Source organism: Trachymyrmex septentrionalis, unplaced genomic scaffold, assembly GCF_001594115.1.
Source record: "Trachymyrmex septentrionalis isolate Tsep2-gDNA-1 unplaced genomic scaffold, Tsep1.0 scaffold34, whole genome shotgun sequence".
Lineage (NCBI taxonomy): Eukaryota > Metazoa > Arthropoda > Insecta > Hymenoptera > Formicidae > Trachymyrmex > Trachymyrmex septentrionalis.
In genome coordinates this window covers 150,315-162,450 of record NW_017305504.1, presented here as the reverse complement: position 1 = coordinate 162,450, position 12,136 = coordinate 150,315, and the positions used below count along the sequence as shown (strand labels likewise).

Genomic DNA, 12,136 nt, shown 5'->3' with positions numbered 1-12,136 from the left:
AATACATATAATGTATATATATATATATATAATGATTTTTTAATATCTCCGCTATTAGATAGCGAATCTAGTGATTACTTATGAAATTATTTTCTCAGTATATAACTCGCCGTTACATCATGACGCTAATAAGTTAATACGTAATAGTCAGCATTTATTACAAGGCATTTTTACCTTTAAGCATTTCGAAACAAGTTTTTAAAATACATTTTAGCATTTAATTGCACATACTTTCTCATTCTTTTTAAACTTGAATACATATACTGAAAAAAATGACATATCAATTGCATTATTTTAATTGAAAATAATTTTTGTTTGTTTGTTAATTCACATAATAACACTATTAATGAAACAAATACGTCATCTTGGTTTAATAACATTTTATTTGTTTCATTAATACTGTTGTTACAAATCAATTTTCAATTAAAATAATGCTGTTGATACGTCATTTTTTTTAGTGTATTATACAAATATGTGCATATTTATTATTGCTTGTTATTTAACATTTTACTTGACTGTACACATTGAATTATGCAAAGTTAAACAATAGCGTGGTATTTTGCTAATGTGTCCCTCTAAACGTGCTGACGTTGTGATGTTAATTACCTTTTAAGGTTTTTCAGTCAAATAACATAAATCAATTAACTCTACTGATATTAATCTATAATTACATGTACTATAAATTTTTATTACTGAGCAGCCTATACGCGGAAGAAGTTATGTGTAATTGTACACATTTGCATACATTTTACAATATTTTACTTTTTTGTTAATTTTTTAATAAATTGTATTGTCTTTTAAACAAAATCAATTGTTTAAATACCTATTTTTGTGTGTAAGATCACATTATTACCTCTGTTTCTCTTCGAGTGTTATCGCATTTTTATAAATAAAAATATTTCTAAGTAAAAATATTTCGTAATTTTGTGAGATTATATAGAGTCAATTGAACAATACTTTGACGAATGTAATCGATAAGTTTTAAATTTAAACAATAAGAATCTTATTTTAGACCGTTGATGTCAAAACACAACAACACCAATACGAACTAGAACTTAAATGTCTATAACGGTCAAAGCTGGATCATTAATGTTTAAATAATTCAATGTAAATTATATACACATAATACTATACATGTACATAAATAATTGCATATACATATACCATGTTTATAGTCGTTTAAACTGCGCATCAAATTGGTTTTCCGGACTTATAAACGTAATTATAAACTGTAATAATATCACAAATTAAATTAAATTGACAAGTAATTTTTAATAATTTGATTGCTCAATCAGGCACCATATTAGCAAAATATTAATGTGCTGAAAAAACTGTAAATTTATTGCGAGAAACATTACCTCGGCCGGAGTAAATTTAAATATTGATTGCACAGGCGCACAAAAAAAAGTAGGATAAATTTTCAAAAATGATCCATTTCTTCCCATTTTTGATCCATTTTTTCGCTGTGGATTGAAAATTTGCCCTGGATGATCCTATTTTGATGTCAGATTCGTACTCAGCGGCTCAAAATACATAAGAATAGCTAGATCTCCATCCCACAGCACAGGGTACTTTTTTTTGTGGGTCTTCGTTATCAAGCAAGTAATATAAAATGTAAATAGGACGCCATAATCTTCTGCACTAATAAAAGAGGCGGAATGTTTCGTTCCTTCTGCACAATATGGATTTTTACGTCCGTTGCGGAAGGAGTCGCGAGAAGATATCGGTGGTGCTGCTCCTCGGTCACGTGCGACAAATATCGCCTAACGCACGTGACGGTGTGGATACCGGGCTATCTCGTATATTTTACCTCCGCCTCGCGAAGCGATATATCCGCGCGTATCCGCGCGATTTTTACCCCCACGAGTTTTGCATTTTATCGAGCGGCAACTCGATATCTCGAATACACCCTCGGCAGAGGGAATATTAGTTATTCCGCAATGTTACACAGAAAAGATGAATTTGCGCTGAGGTATCAAAAAATTTAGCTGGATACAAACCTGGAAAAGATTACGTTGGACCGTCTGAATAATTATAAATACTCGTAATATAATTATTTAAGGACCGAATAAAAGTGAAAAACTCTTATAAACGCGAAACTTTTACGTTGTATAAAATTTTCATTATTTTGTACCTGAGAAATATAACAAGATGTATATAACCTATTAATAAAAGAAGGAAGCGCTAAACTCTTAAATATTTGACAAAAGAGAACTTATGTAAACTACTTTGAACAAGAAATTATCCATAGGAGAACTTGTACAACATTTTAGCACTAAAAGTATAACACGTTCTATAGTACTCACAAAAATTAAAAATAATATCTTTAAAAGAAATAATAGCTACAAAAAATCTCTAAGAATTCCTTTTAAGAAGGAAAACTTCTATGAGAATTCTAGAGTCTTTTTTTTTTATAAATTCCTACGTTATTAAAGTTTTATACGTTCATAAAACGCTAATTATAGTTCATTAAACTTAACCACGTTATATCTCACGACCGTAACGGTCTCCGAGGAGAGTTTATCTCTGTCCCAGATCTCATCGATCCGGCCAATCCCCCTCCTGGATTTCGCTTAAACCTGATGATCCCGGGGCGCATAAATTCGGAAACAGACCGGCGGTATGTCCGGCGAATTTTAGTATCCTCGTAAAGTAAAATACGTTCCTCTATTCTCCTTGCTTTCAGCAAACTGCGGGGTCACGTGCAGCTGCAGCGACAGCTATTACCTGGTCCTTAAATGAAAGGCTAAGGATAGCAGACAACGTAGACAAAGGGTGCGCCCGTCGTGTCTCAACCATACAGTATCGTAATCCTCCGCCCACACGGGAAACTCTAGGCGGAGAAGCCCGTTTATACGTGCACTACGTATATACGGGGTAGCTCGGGAAAATATCGCCGTGCAAAAGTGCCTCCGCTATCCACCGGGATCCAAACGCGAGATACAAACGTCAGATCCTCGAGGATACGCGGATTTTAAGCGGTATAGATTCGCGAACTCGTAGATCTCAGGTAGCGAAAGACGCCATGAATCTTCGGAGACTCACCGATTTCGAATGTACACGTTGCTGCATTGATAGAAAAGTGACGCAAGTTAAAAGTTGGCATCTTTAAGATAATGAAAAAAAATTAACCCCGAAGATTAATATAATTTTGTCGATACATTTATAGCTCGTTTGTGCCACAACTCTGATAAGGGATGAAATTTACCTACCCCTTTAAGAAATTAAGCAACAATGGTGAAGGGGTTAGAAAATTATTCTGACTAATTCTAGTCAAAATCCCACTATCAAGGAAATATTAACGTCCTTTTTATGTCTTTTAATGTTTGAACAAAGGAAATATTGAGAATTTGATTATTTTGAGTCCTCGTATCTTCAAAACTATATCCTTATATGCTCAATTTCAATTTTTTCTCAGATCATATAGTATCTCTCTTTGGCATACAATTTGATTCGAAATTCGAGGACCCAAAATACAAAGGCTAAAAAATGTAAATTTTTGAGGCCACTCTTTATTCGAAATTTTAATAACGCAAATTCAATCAACAGCATCATGGTCGGTAATAAAAATTTTCAGATACGTATTGTGATACTTAACAAAAAATTTTTTTATCGAACAGTATTTTGTTCCAATAGAATTTTAAAATTAGATACTGAAAACTTGCTAATTTTGATATTCAGTTTTCTTCAAGGCTTAAGGACATATTGCTTCCGTTGCATCTATTTGAAATGTACCATCACAACAAACTATATACGTAATGTTAATTGTTCGATATCAATCATTTTTTTTGTTCAATCATTGCTGAAGGAGGATCTGTTTTTATTATTTTCTATTTATTTTTTACTATATATTTTACTTTTGTCTATCTGTAATTTAATTGTTCTTTTAATTGTATTGACTTTTTTAAAGAAGTGTGTTGACTCTTACTTTGCCCTTTATTTTGTTATTTATTTTCTATAAGAAGAGTCCTTCAATCTGTTAAATGATACGTATCTGATTCTCGATTATCAAGACTCTTGATGGACTCGGCTCTGTCTTCGCTAATAAGAATTTTTTTTAATTATTCCAAGCTCTAAGTTCTCCAGCACGTTTCTCCGCAACGCAAAGTGCCGGACGTTGTTCGGGCCCTTTGCGAAATATCCCGCGGACGTGATCCACCCATACGAAGTATCCCCACGAAAGCTGTTCGGCGCTTTTCCACGTGACTTCCCGTATCGACCACCCCCTCGGCTTCCGAGCGGATTTTCCGCGGTCGCCATGAATCCGTTGTTCCTGCTTACGGGGGTGAGCGTTAAACCCCCCGTGCGACGAGCATTAGCTCTATCCTGACGAAGCCACATGCTTATAGGGGGACCTAAAGCTTCGCAAACGTTACACGTCTCTCTCTCTCTCTCTCTCTCCCTCTCTCTCTCTCTCTCTCTCTCTCTCTCTCCTGTTACATGTAACCGCCAAGCTTTGCGGATCCAGAAATTTGTTGAGGCGAGGGGGGGGGAGGGGGTGTCCATTGGCGCGTCGCAAGGAAAATTTTTTTAAGGTCAAAATGAAAAGATAGAATATTATTGTTTAAATTATCACATTGAAAAGGTATTGTTAAACGTAAATAATTCACGAAACGTTTTATTTAAAATTATATTAACGCAAAAGAAGGATAATATAATAGAATTTGTTTTTTATACCTAGCAGTTCCTTAAATTATCAAATATTTTTGGAATCGAAATTGTGATAGAGCTTTTAAGAAATATTTAAAAAATATACAACGCTTTGCTATAAATATTTAAAAGAGAATACTACTCCAAGGGAGAGCCACCTGGCCTCCCCATAGACCCCCCAGCGACGCCAAGAGCGATTAAAGAGGCACCGAAATAAGTATATAATACGACCAATTACGAAGGAATAAATAAATCAAATTCGTGGAATGATCACAAGGCGAATAATTCATCCCCTTCTCGAAGTTAAGTTTGCCATCTCAGTTCGGAAAATGAGGACGTCGTATATAGATTTACGCGATATTCAACATTCAACATTCGACGCACAGTGTACGTCCTTGACGTGGGCATCCAATATCACGGAGTAAACTAGAAGGACTCCGCTAAAGCAAGGAACCGGTAATCTAGGAGGATAGCGAGATAATATACATCTCAGATAGGATAACCCAAGAACATCCTAGCGAGACCCTCCTAGTCTCGTCGTCATGTAACGCGATCGCATTAAGCGACCCATTTACACCAGTTCGACGCGGAACTACCTGCGACGTGTCGCAGGCCATCCTCGTCGAGGCCCTCTTTCACCGTCCTTCAATCTCAACGTTAATGCACCCAGTCGGCTATGATACAGGGAAAGAGGGAGGAAGAGGGGGAAGGGTGCCGGCGCGTTACTCTCGTACTGGGTTTCTCTCTTGTTACACAATGGGAAGCCTCGCGTTACAAGTGTAAACGGGAACCGGCGACGCCTGAAATACTACGAAGCTGCGAAGCTTGCGCTTACCCCCATGCATGCGGAGGTGTGAAAGTACAATACATGAATGTGCGAAAGCCCTCTAAGGGCGGACGCCCTTAGACGTCGCACGTTCAGCGAACGGCTGGTCTCAAATATTCGCACTGAAGGGAAATTTTGCAGAGACATCGCGACGTAAATCGAGCGACGTTAGAATCCGTCACTGTAATGCTTCGTTGCGTTCTATCGAAATTAAACTCAATTGTTAGTCGGCTCAGTTGGGTTCAGATGTAATTAACGCGATCGTCCGACGATGCCAATTGTCACCCTGCAATATTTCCGTGGATCCGAAAGCGATCTCGAGACTTTGAAGCGTCGAGAATATCAGCAGTACAAAATAATTATATAAAAAGAAAAACAGTTTTCAAGCTGAAGCACACTAAGAAAAAAATCGGAATATTAAAATCAAATATTATTTATATTTTTTTAATATTTATTGAAAAATTTTTTAAATTATACAAAATTTAACTGTGATGACGGAATACACATTTCTGTCTGAAATGTCTTATTTTTTTTAACATTATAATTGTAAAAAAATAAAATAGACGGTTTTCACTTTCTAAGAATAATAATTTTATTTTGTCGTATTTAAATAAAAATTTATTTCAGTAAAATAAATCCTACGAATAAATTTTTAAATATTTAGCTTTTCCTTAAGTATCTAAAAATTTAGCTGGATATAAATTGCAAAATAATTTTGTTTGGATCATCAAAGTAAGTATGTAAGATACTCAAACTAATTGCAAGAATGATAAAATTTTTTGCGGCATTGTCATCAACACTTGAGCATTTTACATAAATATTTCGATGATCCAAAACTATTTTTCGACTGTTTTCTATATTCTGGCTAAATTTTTAGATACTTCAGTAAATCTCTTCTTTCGGTGCAGTGTTTTCAGATTTCCCGAGCTTTAATCCGCAAATTTTTTTAAATTCATGGCTTTCTAAATCCTCGAATCGTTAAAGTCAGGGCTTATTACAGCCCTTATTAATCCCTTCACCCCAACAGAATTTTCTCCCCGTTGGTGGTATATTTAGCTATATTCAAAACGCCAAATCCTCGCGACGAAAAAGGAGGGGAGGGAGAAACGGGGAGAAAAAGCGTAGTAAAGCAGCATGCAAAACGTCGGGGATGTAGTTTGACCATCGAGTCAAACGGAATGTACGATTTCACGTCGGCAAGGGTCCGCCGGGAGTTGCGGATGCTAATATTGAATCAACGGGAAGTAAACATGGGTTGTTTTCGATTTCGCCGACGCTCACCGGGAATCCAACCGTACGATTTTTTCGGCCGATTCGCAAAAGGCCGATATGCAAATCCGACTTGCCCAAAAATATCGCGTGCAAAACCATCGCGAGTCAACTATACAGCGTGCCTTATATGTGTATATAAAATAAACTGGTACGATTTTGCCCGAGAAAGGAGTGCTCAAACATATTTGGGAATAATTTTTTTCCTTTTATAACTACTATTTTTCATAACGATGATTAAAGAATAAAAGTGCACAAAAAAATTTGCTAAATCTTAATATACATTTTTTTGAATTAATAAAGATAGATAAAAGTGTTTATCGAATCTGTCGATGCCAATTTTTTTGATGATTCTTGAGGCCAAAAAAAATATACGTGTTGCGGCCTTTATTAACGGCAGTTTCTTTTTTGAAATATGAATTTTTTAAAAATCAAAAAATTCAAATCGCTTATTCTTCAAAAAAAAAGCTTGTCATGGAAACGTTTAAAATACGGTTTTTTTTTGCAACAAATAGAACATTTCGAGACTGAAACGAGTTCTATAAATTACATTTTCAAACGCTAAATATTGTTTTTGTAGGGAATAATAATATTAATATTCCAATTTCCTGGAAAGAATTATTAATAACAATTAATTAATAATTAATTAATAATTTAGCTTAACGACAATTACTTTGTATAATTAATCATAAAAAAGGATTGTAATCAAATTACAATTATTGCACAAAAAATTATGCGGATAATTGACAAATATAAATGTCCGGCTTAATGCCTAACTACAATTTTGCGGTTTCATTTTTATTGGGACGAACTGTTATTATTATTTACTGTTATTGTGTTGTCGCTGTGAAGTAATTAGTCGGAACGAGAGCATAAATGAGATAATGAAATTAATTAACTTTTGATGATTACGTAGCAATTGAATTGTGCCGCTTAATCGTCATCTCTCTTCGATGTTTTACGCTGGTTTATTTATTAACAATACTAAACAATATTCATTATTAAACGTATGCTAAATGACGGCGAAGCGGCTGTTTCCGCCTTGCGGTTGGCAACACCGACAAATTTGCGAAATAACAGCAACGCTAGTACGGACCTCGCATTTATCGCAAGTTCTATATTCGATTAAAGCGGATTAAATCGCGGCGTAAACCGAATTTGATATCGTATATCACGTACATTATCAATTAATAACGGAATCATTCAAAGAAAATTCTATTAAAGATCATATATCGACTCTGTTTCCCGTCTTAAAAAATCTAGGAATAAATAAAAGTGCACATTCGATTATTTCTTACGATTTAATGTGACATTAAATATTAGATCTGTTTATATTTCTTATGCTTTTTGCATCCAGCATCTTTACTTTCTCTCTGTCTCTTCAATGCCCGAATATATGTTTACTTCATTTCAAGTGCAAAAATTTTTGGATATTTTAAACGCGAATAGCCTTATTCTTTTAAAAAAATTACACTCATCTGTATACCATTTTTATTTTTAATTAAAATACAATTTGTAATTTAAATTAAAATTGTATACGATTTACTTCACCATTAGCGGATTTTTATTATTTCGCGCCTGGATATTTGCGAATAATTACCGAACTCGTTAATCATCTTTATCACCGCGATGCTTTATCGTCCGTTTTATGAGCGAGTCTATTTCTTCTGTGCAAAACGGTGCAGTTTGATAATCAAACATTCTGGCGCAACGATTGGAACAAAGTTGCAGAAACTAGAAGCGCAAAGAAAAAACGAAGCAAATTTAGTTTCACAAACTTCTAGTTTTTCAAACTTCGTTTTCTCCTATGAAAACTTGATGAGCAACCGTCTTACTTGTCCAAGCTTGCTTTTTAACTTTCGGCTATGAAAAACAGCTCGGCTATTAATTAAAAGATGATTCGAGCTATTGTAATCAAGTTGTAAGTTTGCAAAATTATCGATCCCTCGATATTAAAGCGCACCGTACTAAAAACCGAGCGATTCTTCGTGATTTACATTAGAATAGCATCCGGAATTTCGTCGCGTTAATATTCAAGGTATCGTAAATTTTCGGATATTTCGAAACGTTGCGCGGTAATACTCATTTGATTTAGAAAAATTGGATCCAGACGTCGTTTCCGGTGCAGTTCCGATGGAACCAGTTTCCGGAATACTTCGCGATCGTAACGCGCTTATGGCCGCGTGCGTCTATATGCAGACATATATGCAGGCAATAAATTTCCTCGGTTCGGGTGCGGGCCGTAATATATATATTTCTTCGCCCACTTCCCTCTTACGTGATACCACATTACCGCCACGAAATGGCAGAATGTTGTAAAAGGAAAATAACGTTGCGAAATTAATTCTGTCGACTTTCACGTGGCTGCGCGTCTCTGTGAAATGCCGAATAAAATGCACGAAGACAGATTTGGCACGTGAAAATTCTGAGAAAAATTTTACAGAAGAATTTTCAATCGACTGAACAACGTTTGCGTTTGATAAAATCTCAGGAGAGACAGAAACTTGAAAAGGAAGCTTAAGGATTTAGAGGATCTGAAAAATTGTACCTTTAGACATGCACAGCTGGAAAATTTGTGTTAAACTTTAACATATTTCAGAATTTTTCACAAACGGTTCATTTAAATTTTCGTGTTAATTTAACAGAAAATGAATGTGTTAAGAAATAACACAAGTATTATGTAGAAAATTAACATAAAAAGTAACAATTCGTAAGGAAATTGTTTGCAAGCATTTTTCTTTTTAAATTAATGCATTTTATTCATTTATATCTTAAAATTTATAATACATTATTTTTATATTAATTCTTCACTTACTCATGAATAATATTATTTCAGCACTATTTTAACGTTACGAAATGTTGAATACCAAATTAATACGAAATGTTCAAATAAACACAATCACGTTATATTAAATTAACACTCGAATTCGTTAAAAATGGAACAAAAAATGTTAATCAGTATCGATTTTAACATAAAAACAAAATGTTCATTACTGTGTGCGGATTTCATTTTTGAGCCCTTACAATTAGTATCCTATGAAGCGCGTCAAAAGGTATTCTTCATTAAAGCTTGAAATCTTTAATTAATTTCCTAGAATTTCGTGTTATTATCCGTTTCGATGAATCAAAATTACTCAATAATGCTCCTTAACGGGCAATAATCTACGGTATAATGTAATACGACCACATGACGACGAAATCCCACGTTAATTAGTTCGAGACGGTCGAGCCAGCTGAAAATTGTTTGTCTTGGCTCGTCTCGCCGGTCTAGGTCGAAATGTTGTCCCAGCCTAACCCCATCTGAAATCCCTTCCTTCCGCTTCGAGGTGCACCCCTTTCCTCCTTTCCTCCCTCTCGTTAAAAGCCCAGCGAAACGAGACGCTCGGATCAGTTAAGGTGGAGGGAATGCAACCACCCCTAACTAAATCGTGGGTACTCCAATTTGTCTTAATTTTTCGCGTACATCGCTAACATCTCCAATTATTCCGTAGTTATTTTTTTAAAGCCCATGCTCGCAACCAGACGTATGAACAACAAATATATGGAGTGTATCGCAACGAGTGTAACTAGAAACTATAGAAAGAACGATTTTGATGAAGGATTTAAAATTATGCAGGACTCTCTACATTTAATAATTAGATTCTAATCAATGGATAATCATTAACATTAGTCTCAATTATGATAATCAGTGAATTCACAGTGAAAATCGTCTAAAAAAATCATTGAAATGTGGAATCCCATAACATAGCTAACATAGCTAACCTTCACATGTAAATAAAACATGTGGTTATGAACGAAATTAAAAGTAATGAATGATTCAACTAAAATCTAAGTTACAATAATTACTTGAATGTAATGAACGTGTAAATTTCATAAAATTTCAATGAAAATACATTAAATTTAATGTAATGTCATGAAATTAAATTAAAATTGTATAACTTAAAAGTACATTAAATTTCATGAAATTTTTAACAGTGTACATTAAGTGTTAATGAAATTCAAGAACATTTCTAACAGCGTTGCTTTATAGTACATAAATTCAATTAATGTATATGATATTGGAAATGACGTAAATTAAAATATAAATATCGGTATTTTAATTATGTAATGTTCAAACTTCTCCTTTCTTTTTCATTTGAATTCCACTGATTCAGATTTAGAAAGTACAGATTCGAAAATAATTTGATTGGAAACTCAAACTTGTTAAAGTATTAAAATATTAAAATTGTTTACACAGTGTCGCTCATTATTATCTCAGTTTCTAACAATTATTTTGACAGTTCAAATAAAATTATTACCAGTTCTATACCCAGCAAAATCGTTCTTTCCGTGTAGGAGTAGAAAAGATAAATGCATAGAAAGGGTAAACTCAAATAGCTCAAAACACGATTAAACTTTCTCGGATAATTAAAATCGAATATATAATGTTGCCGAGCAAACGATCGTGCACAATGAAGCAATTTCGCGTTGGGATGATAATTACTCTATTATTGGAAGCTTTGATTATCTGATTCCATATTACTTCCTTCCATATTACTTCAAAATAGGAATCCCCAAATGTCTGACCGTGAAGATAATTGAAACCGAAAATTTAACATTGATCATTCATTATTGATTGATTTGTGTTCAGACTAGATTATTCACGCATTTTTCGTCTCGCAGTGCCTGTCTCCTTTCGGAGAGCAGGAGAGAACTTGCTATCTTTGATCAGACGCATGTCAAAGAACATACAAAATATGTTGCAAAATGGTGGCGGCCCCCGAGTCGGCGAAATCGAGCCGTGGGGAAGTTTCGGTATTCAAAAAGAGTAACGACTCGCGTCAAGGGAGCTGCTAAAGGCTGGGGGAAGGAAGTGTACAGGGGGCGAGACACAAGGTGGATTCGAGGGGATACTAGCAAGATAGAGCTGTCAAGAAGAGGGATGAAGTAGGCGCGTGCCACCCTCCACCCTCTCTCATCCCCTTATTTCGTTATTCCGAAGTGATACAAAGCATGTCGGAGATCAACGCTACTGCGAGACTGATCTGACCAATTCGCAAAATAAATATGTATACTCGAGGAACGAATGGACGCCAATCCAAAGCTACAACTAGGAGAACTCCGATGTATTTTTTATGAACGCGCACACTTTCCTGATAAATTGAATAAACGTAGTAGGAATGAGTGCAGACACACGATTATTAATGAAATGCAAATCTCCCATTTCCACAGATAGTTTCTATAGAAAAGAGTGAATGTATAATTTTATTTTTAGAAGATCACAACGATCATTTCTATCGTCGCAAGCTGGATATTCGAAGATCCCAATAAATAACTCTATCCCGCGAGAGTAACTTACGTCTTCACTTGCTCGCGAACTCGAGGCTAGTAAATGCAAGTCTCATTTTCTGT

General features: G+C 34.9%; 1 protein-coding gene across 3 annotated transcripts in view; it reads right to left on the bottom strand.

Moving 5' to 3' along the window:
- Positions 1–12,136, bottom strand: part of LOC108750237 (trichohyalin) — a 123,382-nt gene that overhangs the window by 20,984 nt on the left and 90,262 nt on the right. The window lies entirely within an intron of this gene.